The sequence below is a fragment of the Phyllobates terribilis genome, unplaced genomic scaffold (genome assembly GCF_046119375.1).
Source record: "Phyllobates terribilis strain yellow unplaced genomic scaffold, ASM4611937v1 Scaffold_2__4_contigs__length_985480577, whole genome shotgun sequence".
Lineage (NCBI taxonomy): Eukaryota > Metazoa > Chordata > Amphibia > Anura > Dendrobatidae > Phyllobates > Phyllobates terribilis.
This window is the reverse complement of record NW_027362762.1, coordinates 984,927,720-984,935,262: the sequence shown is the minus strand read 5'-3', so window position 1 is coordinate 984,935,262 and position 7,543 is coordinate 984,927,720.

The window sequence follows — 7,543 nt, the reverse complement described above, 5'->3', positions numbered from 1 at the left end:
GAAGTAATAAACTGCTGAGCATTGTTTATAAACGGAAAGACATTGCACGTGTGCATTGATTGTCGCAGCAAAGCGAGTATTCCCCATTATGATGACTAGTGCTGCCTTACAATATACACTGCAGGTCTTTTTTTTAATGATAGAATAAGTACAGTACATGACAGAACAATAATACATTACAGGACACCAAACATAAGAACAAAACAAGACGACAAATCACAGAAAATAGAAACAAAATAAATCACCGCAGGAATATATACATATACAAGAAATAAATATTATAAAACCTATAAAACCCCCGGCCCAGCTTCATTCATACTACTATATACAATCCCACACAACACTCACACTGTCCTATATACATATAAAACACCGTCCTATATACAAGATTATATACAATAAATCACTAAATCTAATATACCGTATATACAACCGGAAACTAACACTAACCTACTGGTCCCACTGCCTGACCTTAGTCACACCCTTACCGCACCTCATTCACACCACAGAAAACCAAAAATAACAATATATGCAATAGTGACATGAACAATTTTAAACCTTTTTTTTTTTTTTTTTTTAATATATATATATATATTTTTTGTAATTTTTTAATATATATATAAAACACAGACCTACACTAACTATCCCGCCACCCCTGATCCAGCTCTGGCCACAAAGTTCAGGATTACTCCAAGCTAGGATCAGGCCCCAAAGTTTTTTCCTCTTATCACCGCTGATGAAGAACTCCCCCAAATCCCCCACCCAACCTAACTAAAACCCCCTATTATACATTATATACAATATATAAGAACACAACCTACACACTCACCATCCAAGGCTCAAGTTCGATGCCGGCAAACCTTCTATTCAGGAGACAGAAATACAAAACAAAAATCTAGGGTGGAAAGACATCAGCCCACCACCAGGGTATAGGAGTACTACCGGACTAAGGCACCCTGAAGGAAAAGCCCCTCCAGGGACGGGCCGCCCTCCGGGCACCCAGTCTTTCATACTCCAGAGAACGTACCTTCACCAGGTCACCTAGGATGTTCCTACAGACTTCATCTACATGGAGGATTTTACTCTGCGGCGAGACTAAAACTCGTGCGTTCCACGTGAAATACCTCACCACTGCGCTGACTATGAATAAAGTGTCTCGGTCCCTTCTCCCAAGGTCTCCGAACGCTCCATAGGCCCACCCGGCGTAGGACAGAGTAGCCAGCCGCGGCCAACCAGTGGAAGCCCCCACCCTGTTGTACACCTCTGTATTAAAGGGACAATGAAGCAGGAAGTGCTCTATGCTTTCCAGCACGTTAGCACAAGCCTTATGGGGGCAATTCCTGTCCTCGGAGCTCCTGAACTTCAAATTGTCCCTCACATACAGCTTACCATGGAAGCAGCACCAAGTCAAGTCCCAGTACTTCTCGGGGATCCTGCTAGAATTTAACAAACTCAACCCAACCTCCAGATCCCGACTTGGGCAGTCTTTGAGGGCCAATGGACTCTGAAAATGAGAAAGCAAGACCCTCATATCGAGGAGTTTCCTCGGGAGGGACCTCACCTCCCACATTCCCAGACCCCACCGGCGGATCAATTTCAGAACCGGGGTAACGTAAGCCGGGAGATGCCCGTGTGGTGTGCGAAGATCCTTCAATCTTCCCCCTGTCTCCCATTCCTGGAAGAAAGGCTGAAACCATCCCTTGCAGGAGAATACCCACGGAGGAGCCCTCTCTTTCCAGAGGTTTGCCACGTTCACTTTCAAGAAGGTGTTCACTAGGAACACCACGGGGTTCACCATATTCAAACCCCCTAGTCTCGTCGTGCGATAAGTGACCTCCCGCTTGACTAGGTTCAGTCTGTTCCCCCATAACATCTGGAAGAACAGACTGTAGACCCGTGTCCAGAGAGGCTCTGGCAAGACACAGACGCTGCCCCGGTAGATTAGCAAGGGGAGCAGGAAAGAATTGCACAGGCCAACCCTTTCCCTCAGGGTCAAAGACCAACCCCTCCATTGGTCCACTCTTTGGGCGACACCTTTGATTCTGCCTTCCCAGTTTTTCGTGGGGTAATCACCCTGGCCGAATTCGATGCCCAGGACTTTGGCATGTTCTTGGGGTTCGGGGAGGGTGTCCGGAAGATCAAACCCGGGATCTCCGCCTCCCAGCCAAAGACTCTCACACTTATCCTGGTTGACCTTGGACCCGGATGCCTCCGAGTAGCACTCCACTTCTGACATCACCACCACTGCCTCCTCTTGCGAAGAAACAAAGACGGTGACATCGTCCGCGTAGGCCACCACCCTCAGGATAGCCTCCTTTGCCACCCCGCCCATCCGCACCCCCGCCAACTGACAACAATCGATCCTTCTGAGGAAGGGATCGATCGCAAACGCGTAAAGCAAAGGGCTAAGAGGACAGCCCTGACGGACACCGGATCCTACCCCGAAAGGTCGTCCAATCCACCCATTCACCAGAGGGAAAGTCTCAGCCCCTGCATACAAGGTCTTAAGCCAGTCCACAAACCCTCCAGGCAGACCATACCTCAAAAGAGTGGACCAGAGGTACTTGTGGTTAACCCGATCAAAGGCTTTTGCCTGATCTAGGGTCAGCAAGAACCCCTTCCAGAGGCCCGCCCTGCCTTGCTCCACAGCCTCTCGGACACCTAGAACAGCACTAAAAGTGCTACGGCCAGGAACGCAACAGTGCTGAACCTCCGAAAGGAGCCGGGGTTCAAACTTCACCAGCCTGTTGAAAAGTATCTTAGCCAAAATCTTCCTGTCCACATTGAGAAGTGCTATGGGACGCCAGTTCTCAATGCGTGACGGATCCTTACCCTTTGACAAAATGATCAAAGCTGACCTCCTTAATGATCTCGGCAGAGTGCCCGAGGAGAGACACTCGTTAAACACCTGAATCAAGAGGGGGGCCAAAGAGTCCCTAAAGGTCCTAAAGAACTCGGATGTTAAGCCATCCTGACCTGGCGACTTTTTGGGCCTAAGCCCATCAATCGCCAGTCTCACTTCCTCTTCTTTGATCGCTTCTGCCAAATCGCCCAGCGAGAGGTCAGCCCCTGGCTCAGGAACAGATTCAGCCAGGAAAGCCGACATCCCGTCACGATCAAGCTCCCTCCTTCCCAAGAGGTGCGAGTAGTAGGAACTGACGACCTCCAAGATCCCTGATCTGGACCTTCTCAGGGACCCCGTACTGTCCACCAGCCCCGTCACTATCTTACTATTCACTGACATCTTACAGTTTCTGTAAGGGTCGGGCGAGCAGTACTTCCCGTAGTCCCTCTCGAAAACCAAAGATGCGTGCCTATCGTACTGACTCCTCTTCAGCAAGGACTTCACTCTGGAGATCTCCTCGCGGCTACCTCCAGTCGAGACAAGATGCTCGAGTTTCCTCCTCAGGCTCTGATACAGGCGATCCCTGTTCAGGCTTCTGGGGTTCGAGAGCTGCCGGAAGAATCTCGCCACCCGATGTTTGAACATCTCCCACCACTCTGACATAGTGTTACTTAGGCCCAGCAATGGTACCTGGCTCTGAAAGAATTCCTCAAAAGACCGTCTTACAGCTTCTTCCTCAAGGAGTGACGAATTCAGCTTCCAATAGCCTCCTCATATCCGAGGAGTCTCTGTAACGTTCAGAGAAAACATAATCAAACAGTGATTGGAGAACTCCACCTCCACAACCAACAACGGTGAAGAGACGGCCTCCTCCTTCAAATAAAACCTGTCTAGCCTAGACCTGCACTGACTACCTCAAAAAAGGTGAATCTCGTGTCGCCCAGGTTGTGCCGGATGTGGACATCCACCAGGCGAGCCTCACTCACTATCCTGTTTAACGCGACGCAGTCATAAGCCAGCCGGTCTCCGGAACCTCCTCTATCACAGGATCTCGTGACATTGTTGAAATCCCCTCCGAAGACCACCTGCCGACTCGAAAATAAAAAAGGTTTGATCTTCAGGAAGAGACATTTGCGGTCCCACTTGGACTGGGAACCATAGATGTTAATGAGCCGAAGCTCTTGTCCCCCCATGGAGACATCTAGGATCAAGCATCTCCCCATTTCTAATTCGATCACTTGTCTGCATTCAACCGCTGCGGTCTTTAAAAGGACCGCCACCCCGCTATACGGCTCGGCCGCAAGAGACCAGTAGGAGGGCCCATGCCTCCACTCCCGCCTTGCTTTATGCAAGGTTGATATATCGGTCAACCTGGTCTCCTGCAAAAACAAAATGTCGGCGTCAAGTTGGCCGAGAAAATGAAAGGCCGTGTACCTTGCCGCATCTGACTTTATGCTGCAAACATTAATAGTTGCCAGCGTCAACGGGGTGGGTGCCGCCATCATGATTGATTGAATTAGATAGCCTTTTTCTTCCCACCACTGACAGTCCCAACCTCTTCCTCCGATAATGACGGGTTTTTAGTGCGCTTAAGACAAACAGACTCGTCCATTCTCTCCTTACATACATTCTTGCCCTCGTCTGGTGGTCCTGGGTTAGTCGTCCCCCCAGAGGGCTTTGTATTTGCCCCCCGAGAGGAAGACCCAGCCATCTCCTGAGCCCCAACCACCTTGTCCGCAACCTCCGGCCCCGGGTCCCCACTTCCCCCCACCAGAGGGCGGTCAAGGAGAGCCCCGAACCGGTTGGAGAGATCCACCAGAGGGGGGGCGGCTGCACCCTCCAATGGCGCTTGGATCACGGCCAGAGAGTCAGAGGGGTCGCACTCCAAAGAGGCAGCTCGAGACCTGGTCCCCCTCCTACCTCTGGCCGTTTTCCTGTTACCCTTTTTCTTTTTCTGTGACCACTCACCCTCTCCCTCATCTAGACTGTCACCAGAAGAGGGTTCCTGGGAAGACGTGGCGTCCTCTCGCTCTTCCCTTTCAAGTCTCTTGACTTCCTCGCTCAATTCGCTGTCTTTAGGATCCTCAGCTGCAAGTGAAGTACTTGGGTCAGAGTTTAGGGACATTACTCCCTGCCCCCTGTCCCCACGGCGCTGCTCCTGCCGCCTGATGGTGGATGGCGGCAGCTTGCTCCTCACCGGATCCCTGCCTCCCCCGCCTCTACTGGTCCCTTCACCGGTAAGATTAGTCCCGGCTTTCGCCTGTCCCGCACTCGCCGCTTTCAGGACCGCATTGGCGAAGGAACGCGGACAGCGACTGAACGGGTGACCGAGGTCACCACACAAGTTACACCTAATCCTGCGACAGGCAGCAGCAAGATGACCAAGGTCCCCACACAGTGCGCATTTCTGGGTGGTACACTGCGCACTGAAGTGTGTGGGGCTACCGCACCTGTGACAGACCTTAGGCTGCCCCTGGTAAAAAATCAAGATCCTATCCCTCCCCAAAAAGGTTGAGGAGGGGATATGGGTAACAGTGTTTCCCGAAACCTTCAATCTCACCATGAAGGTCCGGGCCCCTGACCAGATACCATGGTCATCCAGATTCTTTTTGGGAATATTGCACAGATGGCAGCATCGCCGGACGTCCTCCTCCTCTCCCCACCTTGCCTCTGCCTCGAGCCCACTGCAGAGCCCGTGCCTTTAGGTTTGGAGGGGTTTAAACAGAAGGTGGCAGGCGCAACATCAGACATTGGTACATACTTGTATCTCACCACCTCCTGTGCAGCTCCTCCGGTCTTCCTCTTCCTCCTCTTGGTCTCCTCCACTGGTTTGTCCTCACCGAAGGAAAACCGCGTCAGTTCCACTGGAGACTCCAGCAGTCGGATCTCCCTCAGCAGTCCTCCTTCCTCTTCCTCCCCCGACACTCCAGCCTCTGCTGTCGGAGTCCTCTGCCCTTCAGGGAGACCACTTAAGCTCCGGCTCTGCCCCTCACTGGCTCCAGCAACTGAGACTCCAGTCACCTCTTCATCCTCCTCCCCCTCTTCACTAAGGACGCCGGCTGGCGGTTCTCCTGAGGTGTTTAACCCCTTCATTTCTGAGAACCGCCGCTGGTTCTTAAACCTCTCCAGGAAGGGACCTGCGCTTTTCTCAATCCCCTCCCGGAGGAGCACTAACCTGACCACCTCGTCTCTGAGGGCTTTAAACCTCTGGGAGGTCGCGGGTCTTTCCTTGTTGGACGCCCGGGTGTTCAGGACCCGGGCCTCCCTCAGCTCCTCTTTCAGCTGGGTTAGTGCTTTGCCGGCGTCCTCGTACTCTCGCAACCTGGCGACCACTCGGGAGAAGGAACTTGTGGACTCGCTGGAGCTCATCTCCCCCCAGGATCTTGCTGGGCTCTTGTTCCTGGGGCCTGGGGTGCCCCGGTCTCCCTCTCTGGGCTGGCGGTGAACAGTCTCGGGGTTGGAGCCGGTGGATGTATTCTTCCTCACCCTTCCCGATCTCCTCACTCCCTCCTGGGCTGGTTGTTGAGGCTCCTTCTCCCCCGGCCTCCCAGTAGGCCTGCCTCTCCCTGGGGAGAAGAGAGGCAGACGACCACCCTCCTTCTGGAAGTGCTTGAGCTCAGGAGGCAGGTGCTACTCTCAGCACCACTCCTCCTGTCCTGTGTGTATACACTGCACAGTACCACTTCTCCTGTCCTGTATATATACACTGCACAGTACCACTCCTCCTGTCCATATACACTGCACAGTACCACTTCTCCTGTATATATACACTGCACAGTACCTCTCCTCCTGTCCTGTATATACACTGCACAGTAACACCTCTCCTGTATATATACACTGCACAGTACCACCTCTCCTGTATATATACACTGCACAGTACCACTCCTCCTGTCCTGTATATATACACTGCACCATTTCTCGTGTCCTGTATATATACACTGCACAGTACCACTTCTCCTGTCTTGTATATATACACTGCACAGTACCACTCCTCCTGTCCTGTATATATACACTGCACAGTACCACTTCTCCTGTATATATACACTGCACAGTACCTCTCCTCCTGTCCTGTATATACACTGCACAGTACCACCTCTCCTGTATATATACACCACACAGTACCACTCCTCCTGTCCTGTATATATACACTGTGTTCCAAATTATTATGCAAATAATATTGTCTCAGATTTTCCCAAATTACCTATATGAATTGCAGTCATTGTAATTTTCCAGTCAAATAACTATTCGAGTACAATTGAAAGGTTTTTGTACAAACTGCCTATAACAGTATATTTAAAAAAAAATAAAACACTCAAACTGCACTCAAAATGCATGTTCCAAATTATTATGAACAGCAGAGTTTTCAACCTTTTCATTTTAAAAAAGAACAAAAAAATGGTCATTTTTGAAATTATAAGCATTAGCAGGTTATTACACACTGAAATCAAACAGTTTTCAACTCAAAACTTTATTCTAGGTGATGTTACATTTGCACATAGGACCCCTTGTTCGGAAGGAGCTTCTGAACTCTCTCGTCCATTGAATTTGTCAGGTTTTGGATGGTTTCTGCTTCAATTGTTTTGATTGAGGACAGAATACCCTCCCAGAGCTGTTGCTTAGATGTGAACTGCCTCCCGCCATCATAGACACTCCTTTTGATGATGCTCCAGAGGTCCTCAATGGGGTTGAGGTCAGGGG